Source organism: Polypterus senegalus, chromosome 3 (genome assembly GCF_016835505.1).
Source record: "Polypterus senegalus isolate Bchr_013 chromosome 3, ASM1683550v1, whole genome shotgun sequence".
In the NCBI taxonomy this organism is placed as follows: domain Eukaryota; kingdom Metazoa; phylum Chordata; class Cladistia; order Polypteriformes; family Polypteridae; genus Polypterus; species Polypterus senegalus.
The window spans coordinates 295,430,463-295,446,262 of record NC_053156.1 but is presented as its reverse complement, the minus strand read 5'-3'; positions in this window follow the sequence as shown (position 1 = coordinate 295,446,262).

The following is a 15,800-nucleotide window of genomic DNA, read 5'->3' as shown; positions in this document are numbered from 1 at the left end:
GGACCACTAGATAAGATCCTAAATAACTGGAATTTGAGGGATTTTTCAAATGAACTGTGCTATTGAATTTATATCACACACGTCTCTCAACCCATTTAAATGGAGACAAGTCGTCACTCTGTTTGGTGTCATCATGTGTCCCACACTGAACATGGAGCAGAGAAAGCAAAGGAGGGAGTCATGTGAGGAGATCAGAAAGAAAATGATAAACCAGCATGTGAAAGGCAAACGCTAGAAGACCACCATCTCCAGGCAGCTTGAAGTTCCCAGCAAATATTATGAAGAAGTTGAAGGCCCATGGGGCTGTCACCAACCTGCCTAGACGCGGCCACAAAATGAAAATCGACCCCAGAATGGGCTGAAGGACAGTGAGAATGGCAGACAACTTCCAAAGAGATACAAGCTGAACTCCAAGGTCAAGGTCCATCAGCGTCTGATCACACCATCTATCACCTTCTGAGTGACGGTGGGCTCAATGGAAGAAGACCCAGGAGGACTCCACATAACAAAGTCAGACTGGAATTTGCTAAAATGCACATTGTCAAGCCACATTATGGAGAATGAATGATACCTGAATGCCTTTGAGATGTCATTGAGTAAAGCAAAGCAAGTGTGACAAGAAATCAAGTACTACTTATTCTACAAAGATCTTCTAAAATGGCCTGCACACGTTTGTTGGGACCTGTAGAAAAGATATGAAATAATTGGATTTGAGGGATTTTTCAAACTTGCTGTTTTCTGTACTTCATATCACACACGTCTCTAATTGTGCAGTCAGTCAATCAGCCAATTTAAAGGGAGAAAAGGCGTCACTTGGCTGTTTGGTGTCATCGTATGTCCCACATTGAACATGGACCACAGAAAGCAAAGGAGAGAGTTGTTTGAGGAGGCCAGAAAGAAAACGATAGACAAGCATGTGAAAGGCAAAGACTAGAAGACCACCGACTCCAAGCAGATTGAAGATCCTGTGACAACAGTTGCAAATAGGCGGAGTGGTGGCTCTGAGGCTAGGGATCTGCACTGGCAATCAGAAGGTTGCCAGTTCGAATCTCGTAAATGCCAAAAGGGACTCTGCTCTGTTGGGCCCTTGAGCAAGGCCCTTAACCAGCACTTTGAGTAGTGAGAAAAGTGCTATATAAATGCAAAGAATTATTATTAAATATTATGAAGAAATTTAAAGTCCATGAGACTGTAAACAACTTCCCTGGACGCGGCTGTAAGAGGAAAGTCGACCTCAGAATGGGCAGAAAGACAGTGAGAAAGGAAGAGAAAAAACCCAAGGACAACTTCCAAAGAGATACAAGCTGAACTCCAAGGTTGAGGTCCATCAGCATCTGATCGCACCATCTCTTGCTTTTTGAGTGACAGTGGGCTCAACGGAAGAAGACCCTGGAGGACTCCATGTAACAAAGCCAGGCTGGAATTTGCTAAAGTGCACACAATGCCACAATGCTTTTTCATGGAGAATGCCATTTGGACAGATGAGTCCAAACAGGGGCTTGTTGGCAAGTCACATCAGCTCTGTGTCCACAAACGAAAAAACAAAGCTTTCAAAGAAAAGAACACCAGGCCGACTGTGACACATGGAGGAGGCTCACTTATGTTTGGGGGCTGTTTTACTGTGTCTGGCACTTCCATTATCTCTAACCTGCTCTGCGTGAATCGCGGCAACGTTTTTGAAATCTTTACGATGTTCTACTTTGTCATTTACTCTTTGTTTTTTACTTCTGGCATGGTCAAATCTCTTTGCACAAGTACTCGTCTCTTGGGACGTGAAAGTGTCTCTCTGAGAAACTCACGTCTCTTCTCCTTCCAACTTTCCAAGATTTTTTTTTGTACTAGAGAGACTAGCCGTTCCCCGCAGCTCCCTCCGTGTAGTAGTGAAACAGGACAAATTTTAAAAATCATTAAACAAACAGGTACCACAAGCTAAGCGGAGGCAAGTTAAGCTCCAAAACACGGAGGTAGATGGGCTCCCCACTCCTGACGTCATGCTTCCTCCTCCCCTCGTCCTCTTTATTTTGCGTGAATAAATTGCTCCTACAAGTGAACTATGATACTTAGTGAAATGAGAGAAGTTGCAAAATCAACTGGAAAGTTCAAGCAAATTCTACAGAAAAACCCGATCTAAATCCATTAATTAGTTCTCTCATGAAAAGTGGACAGACAGACAAAGAGACAGATGTTGGATTTTATACAGTGCATCCGGAGAGTATTCACAGCGCATCACTTTTTCCACATTTTCTTATGTTACAGCCATATTCCAAAATGGATTAAATTCATTTTTTTCCTCAGAATTCTACACACAACACCCCATAATGACAACGTGAAAAAGGTTTACTTGAGGTTTTTGCAAATTTATTAAAAATAAAAAATCGGAGAAATCACATGTACATAAGCATTCAAAGCCTTTGCCATGAAGCTCCAAATTGAGCTCAGGTGCATCCTGTTTCTCCTGATCATCCTTGAGATGTTTCTGCAGCTTCATTGGAGTCCACCTGTGGTAAATTCAGTTGACTGGACATGATTTGGAAAGGCACACACCTGTCTCTAGAAGGTCCTACAGTTGACAGGTCATGTCAGAGCACAAACCAAGCATGAATTCAAAGAAATTGTCTGTAGACCTCCGAGACAGGATTGTCTTGAGGCACAAATCTGGGGAAGGTTACAGAAAAATTTCTGCTGCTTTGAAGGTCCCAATGAGCACAGTGGCCTCCATCATCCATAAGTGCAAGAAGTATGAAACCACCAGAACTCTTCCTAGAGCTGGCCGGCCATCTAAACTGAGGAGGAGAAGGGCCTTAGTCAGGGAGGTGACAGGGAGAATCCGATGGTCACTCTGTCAGAGCTCCAGAGGTCCTCTGTGGAGAGAGGAGAACCTTCCAGAAGGACAACCATCTCTGCAGCAATCCACCAATCAGGCCTGTATGGTAGAGTGGCCAGGCGGAAGCCACTCCTTAGTAAAAGGCACATGGCAGCCCGCCTGGAGTTTGCCAAAAGGCACCTGAAGGACTCTCAGACCATGAGAAACAAAATTCTTTGGTCTGATGAGACAAAGATTGAACTCTTTGGTGTGAATGCCAGGCGTCACGTTTGGAGGAAACCAGGCACCGCTCATCACCAGGCCAATACCATCCCTACAGTGAAGCATGGTGGTGGCAGCATCAGGAACTGGGAGACTAGTCAGCATAAAGGGAAAGATGACTGCAGCAATGTACAGAGACATCCTGGATGAAAACCTGCTCCAGAGCGCTCCTGACCTCAGACTGGGGCGACGGTTCATCTTTCAGCAGGACAACGACCCTAAACACACAGCCAAGATATCAAAGGAGTGGCTTCAGGACAACTCTGTGAATGTCCTTGAGTGGCCCAACCAGAGCCCAGACTTGAATCTGATTGCACATCTCTGGAGAGATCTTAAAATGGCTGTGCACCGACGCTTCCCATCCAACCTGATGGAGCTTGAGAGGTGCTGCCAAGAGGAATGGGTGAAACTGGCCAAGGATAGGTGTGCCAAGCTTGTGCCATCATATTCAGAAAGACTTGAGGCTGGAATTGCTGCCAAAGGTGCATCGACAAAGTATTGAGCAAAGGCTGTGAATACTTATGTATATGTGAGTTCTCAGTTTTTTCATTTTTAATAAATTTGCAAAAACCTCAAGTAAACTTTTTTCACATTGTCATTATGGGGTGTTGTGTGTAGAATTCTGAAGAAAAAAATGAATTTAATCCATTTTGGAATAAGGCTGTAACATAACAAAATGTGGGAAAAGTGATGCGCTGTGAATACTTTCCGGATGCACTGTAGATATAGAAATATTCTGTTGAATCAAAGCTGTAAAGCAAAGTCTGATTTTAGTTAAATACAGAACAGACAATGATGGGTGCCAGTGACTTTTGCCAGTTTCCAGTTATTTCAGAGACATCTGTGGACACAAAGCTGGTGTGATTTGCCAAAAAGCTCCAGTTTGGTCTTAACTGTCCAAAGGACATTCTCCATTAAGAAGCATTGTGGCTAGTGAAGCACAAGCTTTAGGACCCCTAATCCCAGAGGGGCCCAAGAAATGATTTTAACTTTTATCTCCCCATAATTCGACAATTAGTACGTAAAGGAAATATATATTCACACCAGTGACTTTGTCCTTTGAGATAATCCAGTATAGCAATTGGTATCAAAATCTGAGAAAAATTTGTGGTGATCTGTTTTGAACAACAACATGTATTTCGATGGCACATTTTCATACAAATGATGGAGCTCGGGCGGCACGGTGGCGCAGTGGTAGCGCTGCTGCCTCGCAGTTAGGAGACCCGGGTTCGCTTCCCGGGTCCTCCCTGCGTGGAGTTTGCACTCCGGTTTCCTCCCACAATCCAAAGACATGCCGGTTAGGTGGATTGGCGGTTCTAAATTGGCCCTAGTGTGTGCTTGGTGTTTGTGTGTGTCCTGTGGTGGGTTGGCACCCTGCCCAGGATTGGTTCCTGCCTTGTGCCCTGTGTTGGCTGGGATTGGCTCCGGCAGACCCCCGTGACCCTGTGTTCGGATTCAGCGGGTTAGTAAATGGATGGATGGATGATGGAGCTCAAAGTGCTTTACTTGATGAAGAAAGAGATAAAAAGACAAAGTAAGAATTAAAATAAGGGAACACTAATTAACATAGAATAAAAGTAAGGTCCGATGGCAAGGGAGGACAGAAAAAACAAAAAGAAAAACTGCAGACGGCTGGAGAAAAAATTAAATCTGCAGGGGTTCCGGTCCATGAGACCACCCAGCCCTCTACCTAACATAAATAACCTCAATCAGTTCTCATGGTATTCAGGGTTCTCATGGAAAGACTTGATGATGACGGTCATGTGGACTTCTGGACTTTAATCCATCAATGTGGGGACATCACGGTGCTTTGATCAGGTGGTGGTGGTGCAGGTCGCCACCACAGAAAACCGGAAAAAGAACAGAAGAGAGAGTAGGGGTGAGTACGGATTTTGGAGCCACCATCAATAGTAATGATAATTCATTGAATATGCAGAGCATCAGGATTAAATTAAAATGAAGTTATGAGAAAGCCATGTTAAAGTAATGTGTTTTTAGCAGTTTTTTAAAATGCTCCACGGTATCAGCCTGATTTTAGGTGCAGAACAGCAGAAGGCCGCCCGCCTCACCACTTCTTTTAAGTTTATCTCTTGGAATTCTAAGCAGACACTCATTTAAAGATCTAAGGTTACGATTTGGAATATAAGATGTCAGACACTCCGATATACAGTATAAGATGGAGCAGATTATTGAGGGCTTTGAAAACCATAAGCAGTATTTTAAAGTCAATTCTGAATGACACAGGTAACCAGTGTAGTGACATTAAAACTGGGGTGATGTGCTCAGATTTTCTTTTCCTAGTTAGGATTCTGTCACCTGCATTCTGCACTCGTTGCAAACGATTGATGTCTTTTTTGGGTGGTCCTGAGAGGAGTGCGTTACAGTAATCTAGTCAACTAAAAGCAAAAGTGCGAATTCATTTCTCAGCATCTTTCAATGTTATAAGAGGTCTAACTTTTGCTATATTTCTTAAGTGAAAAAATGCTGTCTTAGTGATCTTATTAATATGCGATTTAAAATTCAGGTCACAGTCAACACTTACCACTCAATTCTTTACTTCCATCTTGACTTTTAATCCTAATGCATCAAGTTTATTTCTAATAACCTCGTTATATCCATTATTGCCAATCACTAAAATTTCAACCACATTGAAGAAGATAACAGTGGTAACCAAATCCTTAATGCTGGTTACAACAGTTCAAGCTTCATGGCACCCACAAATATAGGCCTGGCAGTGTGGATGGTAGACCATCTAGGAAAGGTTTGGATTGCTGCTGGAAGAGGTGAGGGGGAGTCCAGCAGGGGGTGCTTACCTAGTGGTCTCTGTGTGGATCCCAATGCCCCAGTGCAGTGATGGGGACACTGTGGATTGAAAAATGGTACCATCCTTCAGAAGAGACATAAAAGGAGGTTCTGCTCAACCTTTATAATGCACTGGTGAGGCCTCATCTGGAGTCCTGTGTGCAGTTTTGGTCTCCAGGCCACAAAAAGGACATATCAGCACAAGAAAAGGTCCAGAGAAGAGCGAATAGGCTGATCAGGGCTACAGGGGATGAGTTATGAGGAATAGTTATGAGTCAATAGTTACCCCTAAATTCTTTGCCTCCGTCTTGACTTTTAATCCTAATGCATCAAATTTATTTCTAATAACCTCATTATATCCATTTTTGCCAATCACTAAAATTTCTGCTTTCTTCTTATTTAGTTTGAGAAAATTACTACTCATCCACTCAGAAACACAAGTAAAACATTGTATCAGTGAATCATGAGAGTCGGGGTCATCAGGTGCTATTGATAAATACAGCTGTATGTCATCAGCATAGCTGTGGTAGCTCATGCTATGCCCTGAGATAATCTGACAGAAGCATGTAAATCAAAAAGAGTAGCAGACCCAGGATAGAGCCTTGTGGAACACCATATAGAATATCACCAGGCCAAGGGCACGCCCACTGTCAAGCTTGAGTCATAAAGTTGCACAGGAGAGCACAGAAGGGTTTCCAAGGAGCAGAAGCTTTATTGCAGTTTTGACTGTTACAAACACAAGACTATTTCAAAAGAGGTCCGGCCAGACTGGGAAGACCTGTCAAACGTGACACTTCAGCCCCGACTCCTGGTCAAAAGAAAACAAAGTCTTCCTCTACAAGCGGGTACAGAGGCTCGGAAGCAGCGACCGGAGCAGAGGGAGTCTAGAGGAAGAGAGGACAGGAGAGTGAGACCTCAGGATGGCCGCAGCTTGGTCCTTTAAGAATTCGAAGCCCCCCAGCAAGCCTGTAGCTGAGCCCACAAAGAAGAGGTTGTAAGAGTGTGTTTCCCACTGAAATACTGTTTAAGAGGGGGTTTCTGAAGAACGTAACACCAGGCTGCAGCAAATAGATGGCCATTTCTAGGAGAGTGGGACTGGACTGCCTGGGGGGTTTGCCAGCTGGGATCCTGAGCTGTTTTGTCATGTGGTGGGTGTGGCAATGTGTTGTACCTGTGCATGGCCCCCAACCTGACCTGACCTGGGTGATGTCATCTTTGAGTTGTCACTACGTTTTGACAAGTCTCCATGGTGGTAAAGTCCAGCTTTTACCAACTGAGGAAAATCTCAAAATTAAAACCGTTTCATTCACAGAAGGATTTGGAAATAGTGATTCATGCTTTTATTACATCTCAGCTATATTATTGCAATTCTTTATAAGTGGGATCGCCCAGATCTGCCCTGTTGCACCTTCAACTGGTTCAAAATGCAGCAATTAGATTTCTAACCAGCACTAGGAAAAGGAGAGCATATCTCACCAGTACTGGCCTCTCTCCACTGGCTACCGGTGAGATTTCACATTGATTTTGAAATTTCATTGTTTGCTTTTAAGGCCTTGCATGGTTTCACCCCAAACTACATCTGCAATCTCCTTCATCCTCTCTTGGAAATGAGGGCTTTGAGGTCATCTGCTCAACCACTCCTTGCAGCTTAAAGATCACGGCTGAAGTCCATGGGGTGACAGGGCTTTTTCAATTTTGGCTTAGGGGTTTTGGAACAATCTGCTGTTCCACATCAGATCTTCTCCTTCTATTGAGGTTTTTAACCTTTCAGCGTGGGTAAGGTCGCCAGGAGGCCAAGGATGGAAATGAAATAGTCACTAACAAACTATTTTACATAACTGTGTGCTTTACATGAGTCTTATATCTTCTTTAGTACAGCACTTTGCTAATTGTCACAATGTTGTGATGGAAACCAGGATGTCAGCGAACCCCAAACCCCAACATGAACACATCAGCACAGTCCTGGGTACAAGTAATGTAAGGTTTATTTACCAAACGTCCTCCAAAAGTAGCACAAGCACAAATGCTGGCTTTCCTTCTCACTCAATATTCTCTCCTCTTATTTCTCCTCTCACCATCACACCGCTCTCCTCTAGTCGAATGTTGCCTTCCTTCCTCCCAGCTGTGACTCACCTGGATAAGGGAGCGCGGTACCTTTTATTAAGGACCTGGGAGTACTTCTGGTACCAGACTGAGTCTGTGTTATCGTGATATTTCCCTCTACTTACCCTTAGCTAAGTGTACTCATCAGGTTCGTTACCAGGTTGGTCTGCTATCGCACCTTAAGACTATCACACACATACATAGTATGGAATATGGCCGGCCATTCATCCAAGCCAATTCCCCCAGGCTGCCAGGTGGAGCCCTCCCTGCAGCATGGAGGTGCCCCGAATGCCAGCAGAGAATTATGGACATTGGAGTTTTCCTTTACAGCCCTGCTGGATACCACAGGAGCTACTAGAAGGCGCTGCAGAAAGGAACAGTGTTTATTTACCCTGTGCCCCGGAAGTACGCCCGAGTCACATGGATAAGTGGAATGACGTGCTTCCAGGGTGAAGAAAAGGACTTTTGATCTGACCCGGAAGTGATAGAAGATCACATGGACTGGGGATTGGAACACTTCCGGGTCAGGGAGGATGAAAGGATTGTGGGAGTGGTGGATTGGTTTATTGTGATTTATTTAATGAGTATTGTGGAGAGGACTGTGCTTTGTGCACTGTGCAGAATAAATATAGTCTACTTTTAGACTTTTATCTGGTGTATGGCGTCGTTTACAAGGGTTCAAGGGAGAGATAGCGCCCCCTAACTGTCACAATAGATATACGCAAACACACAGACCCTAACCACAACAGTGCCCCATGAATGACACACACACACACACAACAGCTGGTTAACCTCTAGCACTTTAAACCACACAAGTGCCTTAGGAATAACGCAGCCTGTCACTCTCTCAGCACTTACTTATTATCAGCACAAACAATATATGTTTTAAAGATATCTCAGGCCTAAATATTACTTTTGGTCTCCAAGAATATATTCAAACATACAAAGGCTCAGTATCCTTGACTATAGGCCATTTATCAGCCAAGAATGCCTTACTTTACATCCTGTTCCCTACTATTGGGTGGAGCTCACACCCTCAGCCTTAATAAACTTCGCAGCACGGAGCGTATGGCAAACCTCAGGCTGCACCAGGTGCTCAAACAAATCTACCTTATTCCTTCAATCACTCTAGACATGAAGACAAAGCATAGAAAGTTAAAAGCAGAGTGGTATTTATTACAGAAGTAATAATAGCAGTGGAACAAAGAATAATAGAAAATAGGAATGATAGTAAAGTCTGGATATATATAGTCTTTAGAAAAAGCTTACAAAAAAGTAAAGATGATAAGGATGAATGTCGCAGGCGGCTTGTGATCTCACACTCATAGCTGTTCATTAGATGATTTTCTGACAATCAGATGGAAACAGCCGCACATTGACATTGCTCTGTTCTCTTCTCCTGACATCTTTGTCTCTTCTTCTGATGTTGCTCTTCAGTCGGGGCATATTAGATTCTACTTGGTGTTTTTGTAATTGTTAGATATTCCAATTGGCTGGCTATCAATATGCTGAATGAATTCACTCATCCGTTCTCCCAAACAATAAAACCTTTTCAATGTTGCCAATGTTGCAATACCTACTGGCATGTCTTCCTTTCTCAGGCTGTAAACCCATTTAGTAACTTGTTGTCCCAGATGCCCAGGTTTTAAAGTAATCAATAGCCTGAGGCATCTCCTAAATTGCTGGTCAGTTCAAACAAATGGAACTGTGTTTTAGGAAAACAGATTGTCTTTGATCTTAACTGTCCATACAAGTATTAAGTACTAGCGCCAAAGCTCTGAAGAGCACAAAGAGAAGGGTGTAAAGGCATGGCATAACACAGTAAACCAAAGTCCCAAAACGGAATCCAAAAAAATTGAGGTTGAAAGTAGAGCAGGGGTTCAAAAAATATCAATCAACAGAGTCCCAATACGACAGGGGTGTCAAACTCCAGGCCTGGAGGGCTGTAGTAGCTGCAAGTTTTCATTCTCACCCTTTTCCTAATCAACGAGCAGTTTTCACTGCTAATTAACTTCTTTTCCCTTCATTTTAATAGCCCTGTTTTTAAGGATTCAGTGTTCTGAATTGATTTGTTTCTTCATTAAATGGCAGCCAAACAACAACAACATGTATTTCTATAGCACATTTTCATACAAAAAGTATCTCAAAGCGCTTTACATAATGAAGAAAAATAAAAGACACAGTAAGAAATTAAAATAAGTCAACATTAGTTAACATAGAATAAGAGTAAGGTCCGATGGCCAGGGAGGACAGAAAAAACAAAAAAAAAACTCCAGACGGCTGTAGAAAAAAATAAAATCGGTAGGGATGCCAGACCATGACAACACCCAGCCCCCTCTGGGCATTCTACCTCACATAAATGAAACCGTCCTCTTTGTATTTAGGGTTCTCACGGAAGGACTTGATGATGATGGTCACATAGACTTCTGGCTTTTAGTCCATCAATGTTGGAGCATCCTGATGCTTTGAGTAGGTGGTGATGGCGCAGGTCGACACCACAGAAAACCGGAAAAAGAAACAGAAGAGAGAGTTGGGGTCAGTACGGATTTTAGAGCCACCATGAATAGTTATTACGATGAACTGAACATACAGAGTATCAGGATTAAATGAAGGTGAAGTTATCAGAAAGCCATGTTACAGTAATGTGTTTTCAGCAGTGTTTTAAAGTGCTCTACTGTATCAGCCTGGCGAATTCCTATTGGCAGGCTATTCCAGATTTTAGGTGCACAGCAGCAGAAGGCCGCCCGCCTCACCACTTCTTTTAAGTTTTGTTCTTGGAATTCTAAACAGAAATGAGACGTGAAACAAACCAACAGATGACCAGCTAAATCGGGGCTTCAGACTCAGACTCAACCAGTTTCACAATAAGAAACAGATTCTTGCTGTTATTTAAACCCGTTATTTAATTCCAAGGCTCATTGCTGCTCTCGTTCTGCCACAGCAGACATTTCCAAAACTGTTGATTTTCTGTTTAAAGAACACCACCAATATGTTTTGGTAACCTGAGAGATTAACCTTAGTCAGGGCTGGATTAAGACGAAATTGGGCCTGATGCTGCAGCTCAAAAAAGGCCTATTTTATCTCGCCATTGGTGCATACGACACTCACCGTACATGCGCACTCTGACCGACCAACGAACCTGAATTGCTTGCGACGCAGCCAGCCAGCCTTTATTGAACATGAATAATAATAACGACGTAGTAGCGTAACAACTCGAGATTAACATCAAACTACGTAACATTCAATAGCAATTGTCTGAAAAGTGCACTTGATGCAGAAAACCTAACAATGAAATACACACAATTTTGCAATTCTCTTACGAAACAGAGTAAGAAAAAATGAATTTGCAGAGCCATTGGGTCAAAGTGACTCAGTTCAGGCTCTTGAGGGTAAAAATTGTCCACGATTTCAATTTCATAATAGACCAGAATCCTGTCGAGGATTTAAAAAATTCTAAACATCCATGCCAGGCCCGCAGGCCGGCTTTTAGTTTTACACTTTACAGATAACCATTTAAATAGCCATCGATTTTTACTGTACAACTAACTTTCAAGGTGAAAAATTTCCTACGTGGCACTTACCGAACAATAATAAAGTGGCAAGAATTCCCAAGATATTGCAAAAAATGCAGCTAAATTACTAAGTAAACTGTTTAACGTAAAAATTGATAGGATTAACTTGAAAATCTTCGGTTAACAATAAACACAACGACGTGTGACGATGAGGGTTCTGCTCCATGGTCCCATCTGCTGTTCGGGAGCCCTTGAACCCCACACCGTCAGTAATGTTACCGATGAACTTAGCAGTGAGGCAACAACAAAGCACGGGGATGGTGTATAAAAGTGCTAAGTGCTTTTATTTAAAACAACAACAAAAACAAAGTGTTCAAAATAAGTGCAGTGCTTCAAAAGTTCAACAAATAAATAATCCAATAAAAGCGAGTGAATACGTGGAGGTTAAAAACAATAGAAAAAATAACGAGGTTTGAAATATAACAGGAAGCATTCTTTTAAAAACCAACAACAAGAAGCTCGGTGCCTTAATACCTGCGACTCCCCTGCTACCCCCCGTCTGGGCTTCTCAATAGGGGAGTCGCCCTACTTGCAGCTGACCAATGGATGTGCAGGATTTACGTATAAGCTACACAAGCTATAGCTTAGGGCCCCCGCCTTCTTGGGTGCCCCCAAAACAAATCATATTTGGCCCTTACATAGAGGTCGGTCGCCTTTCTGATCCTTGGCTCCGGTAGGCACCACCGAACAGCGACTTGGGATTCCCCTAACGACCAAGGCTCTCACGTTGGGGACACCACGTCCCAAGTCCCGACTCCTGTGGCCTTACACGGAGCGTCCTCCGCCTTCCGGTCACTCCTGCCCTCCAAAGTAAACTCTGCGGGAGCGAGCACAACTACTACTCCACCCGGGTGTCGGCCAAACACCCAGGGTGCCTGCTCAGCTGCCGCGAGCCTGCTTTTGCTCGCTTGTTCTCCCGAACCGGCTTTCTCTTTTTCATCACACTGCTTCCTGCTTTTTCCTCCACAACCTCCGTTCTCGTCTTTCTTTCCGTGCTCTACCTCTCTCTTTAGCCGGCTCGCGCTTCTATATGTCGAGAGGGCATAGCAGCTAAAGATGGGTCGTTCTTGAACGATTCGTTCATTTTGAACGAATCTTTAATGTGACTCGGAAAGAACGAGTCGTCTCGCTTGCGCAACTTCCTATAGTTTCTGTATTGAAATTATTGATTCACCTGTTTCGAGTCTTCGGGTTTTTCGAGTCGTTCGTTCATCACGTGACAGCCCCATAAACTTAACCAATGCAGTCTGAGCCGGAAACAGAATTGATTAGTTCATCTCTCGAGTCTTCGGGTTCGAGTCGTTCGTTCATCATGTGACAGCCCCATAAGCTTAACCAACTCAGTCTGAGCCGGAAACAGAATTGATTAGTTCATCCCTCGAGTCTTCGGGTTCGAGTTGTTCGTTCATCATGTGACAGCCCCATAAGCTTAACCTAGTATGCAGTCTGAGCCGGAAACAGAATTGATTAGTTCATCTCTCGAGGCGAGGTGAGCGAATCATAGAGTAAAGACCCAGGTAAACAATGAATTAATATTTTCTGTTTCTTATAGCATTATAGTTTTGTCTTGTTTGTAGTGTGATCAACATTTGTGTAAGCAGTAGATGTGTTAGGGAGGGAACAGGTAACATTTTAATTATATTTTGCTAAAATGAACGAAATGACTCGAAAAAAGATTTGTTCATTTTGCTGAACGAGACTCAAAGGTCCGAGTCTGTAAAATGATCCGAACTTCCCATCACTAATAGCAGCTGCGACAAATTAGCAGCCCCAGGAACAATCATGGATGTGGGCAGTCTCTCACCTGTGCACTTAGGTGAGAGATGCCCACACCGCAGATTACCCCGAGAACCGCTTCAGCCACAACCACCACGTCCCCTCGCTAAGCCACGAGTGCGGTGATTATTTATCTAAACCTGGCCTTTGCTAAGAGAGCTGTGGACCCGCTATACCGCACAACGTTATAGTTACGTCACAGCGCAAAGAACAATAGTAACTGTATAATAAGTAGCGCTGTGTCTAGGCGTCCGAAAGTCAGACTCCAAATTTCATTCTAAGAATTATTTTGAGGTTAATATAGCAAAGGAAAACTGTTCAGCTTGCAGAAAATTCTCGTCCGTTTTCGTCTGGGCCTTTTTCAGGAATGGGCCTAATGCTGCAGCATCAATAGCACCCACCTTAATCCGGCCCTGACCTTACCAAGAACTTCACCCCTCTTTATTTTCAGATGTTGTGTGATGGGCACCGGTGAGCTGGTCATGTGGCAGCTTATTTTGTGTCTCATTATTGTTTGGCTGCTCATTAAGGAAAAAGAAACAACTAAAGATGCCTGAGTCAAGTTAATTAAAATTAAGGTAAAAGAAGTTAATTAGCAGCAAAAACTGGTCAAGGTGGGAAGAATGAAAATCTGCAGCCACTGCGGCATTCCAGGACTGGAGTTTGACACCCGTGCAATACGAAATCCAAAAAAAAAAAACAGAGCAGGGGTTCAAACGACCCGAAAATCGAAAAGCAATCATAAAGCACAGCAAAATCACAAGAACTCTCCTTCCACTCTCAGCGCAGTCAATGAACCGCAAGGAATCATGGGAAGACCCGCCTATAAATAGAGTGGAGGGCAGTTTCTAGCGGAGATGGACAGGTAGCCCCGCCCCTCACTGTACCACCCACCAAGCACAAGGGAACACATCGTGAAGATAAATGTACATAATCAACACAATAAACCTTCATACTGAACCAGGACGCCAGAGGAGGAGCCCTGGCTGAAACATGCCGCGTGAATTACAGAAGCAGGCAGTGGCACGCAGTTTTTGAAGCCCCCCCACCCCAAGAGGAGCCCCCGGTCTCCCGTTAACGAATCGGCGCTCCTTCGCCTGCGTTTTCCGCGTCTATCTCTATTTCTCTCCCTCTCTCTCTCTCTCCCACCTCGCTGATGTGCTACATGACAGGCAATTTGTCGGCTCCTCTTGACGTGTGGTTGCCGAGCGAGGCGGGGTCCTGCCAGGCTAGCGGGTGCCCTCAGCTTGCGCTCGCATTCTGATAAGCTTGCTTGTTTCGCAGTCCGCCGGCAAATGAGGTGCTTTGTAGAGTCGGCAGTGCCGTCACTCCGGCACAGCTTAGCAGCCGCGTCTGCCTGGGGTTTCGGGAGATGGAAGAGGCTGAAAAATTGCTTTGCATAAGCAGGTTTTGGCGGAGTGAATGTTTTATTCAGATGGTTGGGAGACGATACTCCGCCGATCTCATCCGCTCACTGAAATGTACAATGTGTGAGTGTCCGGATTTAGCTGGGGGAGGATGGCGCTCACACCGGGCTCTTAAGTGTTTAAAGTTGAGCTAATAATGCTAATGCAGGCCGTCCCGATCTGGACTCTTGCTGCCCGCCCACACAAAATAAATGCGGCAGCAGAACGTCTCAGCATCGCCTTCGAGTGAGGAACTCACATCGGAATTTAGGATGTGAAATGACCAGAGAGGCTTCACCGAACTTGAACAGCGTGTTTCAATAACCGCCAGCAATCCTAACAACAACAGGCACATGGGACGTATAGACACACAGAGAGACCCCCGTCTGGAGCCCGTCTTTTGTGTGACCCCCCCCCCATAGCTACACTGCAAACAACATTACACGGTAAAAATAGCATACGTCATTAAGGCTGGAGAGAAATAAACGCCAGAGCCAAGACTGATGGGACTGAACGGCAGCTGAAAGTTGATCTGGGCAAGCAGCTGTGCTTTCCAGAGCACATCACCTCAACAACACTGCGTCCAGACATGGTCAGCTTTTCCAATTCTACCAAACAGGTGATCATGGTGGAACTCAGGGTAACCTGGGAATAACGCATGGAAGAAGCTCAAAAGCGGAAACGTGCCAAGTTCCAGGATTTGGGAGAGGAGTGCAATAGGCTGGGCTGGATCACCCAGTGCGTGCCAGTCGAGGTGGGATGTCGGGGCTTTGCAGGCCAGTCTCCTTGTAGAGTCTTGATGAAGCTGGGGATAGCAAGTTTAGCTCAGAAGAGGACTGTCGACTCAATGTGTGATGCCACAGAGAGTGGCTCTGGCCGAAGAGAGAGGCTCAGTGGTCAGTTGCTTCTGGGATCTGATCACCCCTGGCTGAGTCGCCTGGGTGAGGGTGTATGATGTTTTAACAGACCCGAAACACCCATTGACCCCAGGATGCATGACTGATGGTACAGCGTTTCTGTGGAAGTATTTTGAAAGTGCATGGTGAAAGTAAAATA